Source organism: Chrysochloris asiatica, unplaced genomic scaffold (genome assembly GCF_000296735.1).
Source record: "Chrysochloris asiatica unplaced genomic scaffold, ChrAsi1.0 scaffold00066, whole genome shotgun sequence".
Taxonomy (NCBI): Eukaryota; Metazoa; Chordata; class Mammalia; order Afrosoricida; family Chrysochloridae; genus Chrysochloris; species Chrysochloris asiatica.
The window spans coordinates 15,943,065-15,947,147 of NW_006408584.1; positions in this window are offsets into that span (position 1 = coordinate 15,943,065).

Here is a 4,083-nt window from a genome sequence, read left to right on the forward strand (position 1 = left end):
CATTTTCTTGGTATGTTGTAAAGTGTTAATTTTCTTTGAGGTTACCTTATATTCCATAAACTTTCCCCTCCATTTAGTGCTTCTTGGACATGTTTAGTGCTTATCTGTGGCCTTAATGCTTAATTGAGTGTGTGTGTGTTTTTATTATTATTATGCTTTCTGATTGCTTACCGGTGGATTTGATCAGGATGTGGTCTTCCGCTTTCACTCTTCTTATTGCTTAACTCAGAATAAATTTCTCACATGTTGGCTGCCTCTTTGGTGTATGATAGCTGGTATTGGTTCTTTCCTGGATATAGAGTGTGATTATAGCTTGACTATATGGCAGCAGTTACTGTCTCTTTGTCAGTAATATATGGAGAATAAGAGTCCCCCAAAACTCAAAGGGGGAGCATAAAACAGCAATAGCAAAAAACAAGCAAAAAAAATCCCAGCAAAACAGCAACAACAGCAAAAAGAACTAGATTGGATAATGTAGTCTATACTTGCAGAATGGGGAGACGAGGGAGAGAAGAAAAAAATCTGTAGTCTAATGTAAGTATGACTTTAATGTCCTCTTTCAGCTTCTTGCTTTCCAGGCAGTCTGATAAATTTCAAGTTGCCACTGTTGGCTGTTATGCTATACCTCAATATTTAATTTAATTTTCTGTGGGTTTTGCTTTTAAACTCTTTTTCCCTCTCCACACCACTTGTTCTGGACTTTTCCCTATTGAAAAAATAGTTCAGGGCCAGCTCTTGGGCTGAAAGTATCTGTGTGCATGCATGGCAGAAGCATTCACCAGTGGTGGGACTGGGGGGTGTCCACTCGCTCAGGTACCCATCTAGTCATCAGAATGGAGTTGCACAAACAGTGCAGAGCTAATGAACAGATACAAAAAAAAAAAAAAAAAAATCAGAACAAAGCAAAACCAACCAAGTATATTGTCCACCTTTGCTCCAAGGTTCCTGTGGTGTTATTCTGTGGCGGGTCTGCTCTCACCTGCTTGGTTTTGCCATTTGGTCTTGCCTGAGTTGCTGGCTCTGGGCTGTTGAGCCCGGCAGATTCAAAAGTATGTGATTTCTTACTTTTGCTACAAGTTCCACTATCTATAAGCTTTCAAACTTTTTAAATATTCTTAGATATGTGGTTCAGAGTTTTGGAGGCTGCCCTGAACTAACTTTGCCTGGTATTCTGTGGTATTGCTGATGGCTGATTTCACTGCACCTTTACCCTATCTGCTATCAAGCCCTGCTTCCGTGCCATAATTGCTCTTAAGTGCCATTGTGTTGGTCCCTACTGATAGCAACCAGATGCACAACAGAAGGGAAAGCTACCTGATCTTGTGCCATCCCCAAGATTGTTATTATGTTTGAGTCCATTCTTTCTGCCACTGTGTCATTCCATCTCATTAAGGGTCTTCCTTTTTTTGGCCACCCCTCCACTTTACCAAGCACAATGTCTTTCTAGAGGGACTGGTCCTTCCTGGCATCATGTCCAATGCACCTGAATCTAAGTCTCATCATCCTTATTATAAAGAACATTCTTGTTGTACTACTTCCAAGAAAAAAAAATTGTGTAACTCTGTCAGCCCCTGACACTTTCAATACTCTTTGCCAGCACTGTAATGTAAATGCATAATTCTTCTATTGTCTTCCTTATACATTGTCCAACTTTCTCAGGTATATGAGGATATTAAAAATACCATGGCTTGTGTCAGGTGAAGCTTAGTTCTAAAAGTGATTTCTTTGCTCTTTAAAACTTTAAAATGTATTTTGCAGAAGTTTTACCTAATCCAATACTTCCTTTAATTTCTTGACTGAATCTTACATGAGTATTAATTGTGTATCAAATCAAAACATATTATTTGATAATTTCAATTTTTTTCTCAGTTCATCATGATGTTAATTATTGGTACATAGTGAGGATTTTTGTCTTCTTTACCTTGAAACACAATTCTTACTGAAGGATATATGCTTTGTTTTTCATCAATATTTTAAGTTCTCTTCACTTTGAGCAAGCAAGGTTCTGTAATCTGGATATCACAGGTTGCTAATGAGTCTCCCTCCAATTCTGATGCCACATTTGTCTTCAGATAATCCAGTTTCTAAGGTTATTTGTTCAGCATACAGATTGAATAAGTATGTTGATAGGATATAACACTAGTAAACACATTTCCAGATTTTAAATCATTCAGTGTCCCCTTAGTCTATTCTAATGCCTGCCTTTTAGTCTAAGTATAGATAACTGATGAGAACAATTAACTGTTCTGAAGGGTGGAGTTCAAGCTGTACTGAAGACATTGGTGAAAACTAAGTGTCTAGGAATTGACAGAATACAGATTGAAATCTTTCAACAAGCTAATGCAGCACTTGAGGTTCTTACTTTTCTATGCCAAGAAATTTGGAAGACAGCTGCCTGGAAGAGATCTATATTTGTGCCAATTCCAAAAAAAGGTGACCCAACAGAATACAGAAATCATCAAACAGTATCATTAACATCTCATGTAAGGAAAATTTTGCTGAAAACCATTAAAAAATGGCTGCTTCAGTACCCCTGGATAGGTAACAGTCAGAAATTCATGCCAGATTCAGAAATAGACATGGAACTATGAATATCCTTGCTGACATCAGATGGATCTTGTCTGAAAGCAGATAATACTAGAAAGATGTTTACATGTGCACCAAGACTGACTACTGTGTGGGTCATAATGGCTAACAATGTAAGGAATGGTTATTCCAGAACAATTAATTGTCCTCAAGTGGAAACTGTAAACAACCTAGGAAACAGTTATTCAAACAAGGTGATACTGAGTGGTTTAAAATTAGAAAAAATATATGCTACTGTTGTGTTCCTTAATCATACTTATTCGATTTGTATACTAGCAAATAACCTGAGGAGGTGGATTACATGAAGAAGATGTGGCATCAATATTGGAAGAAGACTCATTAATAACCTGTGATATGAAGATAGTGCAACCATGCTTGCTGGAAGCAAAGATGACTTAAAATACCTACTTAGGAAAATCAAAGATCTTCACAACTGGACCAATTAAGAACATCATGATAAATGGAAAAAAGATTGAAGTTATCCAGGACTTCATTTTGCAATGGGCTCAAACATTGCAACAATCATGAGAATGGTACAGGACCAAACAGTATTTCATTCTGTTGCGCTGTGAGGAACCACAGGTGGAGCACTTAACAAGGTAAACAGGTGCATGGATTTCTTTGTTTCTGGATTTCCCATAGCTTCATATGTAAATTTCTACATTTGATGGGAAAATATAATATTTCATTTTCTCCAAATTATTTGCCTATGTGGCTCTTCTAAGAATCTTGAAGGGTTTTGTTGTTTTTGTTTGTTGTCATTGAGTGGATTCCAATTCATGGTTATCCAATATGTTCAGAGTAGAATTGATTCAAAGTGCATTGAAAGCTGTGATCCTTTAGAAGAAAATCACCATGTACCTGAAGCTAAATTCAAATTGCTAACCTTTAAACTAGTGTTTGAGTGTTTAACCATTTGTACCAGCCAGGACTAAGTTCTATGATATCTACCTTTATTGGAGCTTTTATATAAAATGAGCCATGTACTTGACGTGACAGAATTGAAATTCTGAGAAACTATGTGGTTTAGTAAAGGCAGCAAGAGGACTAGAAATCATACATCTTGATTTTGTCCAGTACAATAAGCACTGGACTACTAAACACACCACCACTAATCTGTCAGTTTGTCCTACTGTGGTGATTTGTGTGTTTCTGTGATTCTGCAAGCTATGCCAGAGGTATTTTAAATTTCAGCAGGGTCACCAATGGTGGACAGGCTTCACCTGAGCTTCCAGGCAAAGACAGACTAGGAAGAAGGAGAGACAAACAACTTCTGAATATTTAGTCACTGAAAACATTATAAATAGCAGTGGAACATGGTCAGCACCAGAATACTGAGTAGTGAAACACAATGAACAGCACAAGAATAATGTCAGATACAGTGCTAGAAGGTGAGCCCCTCAGGTTGGAAGGCACTCAAAATAGAACTGGGAAAGAGCTGCCTCCTCAAAATAGAGTTGACCATGATAATGTAAATGGTGTAAAGACCTCAGGACC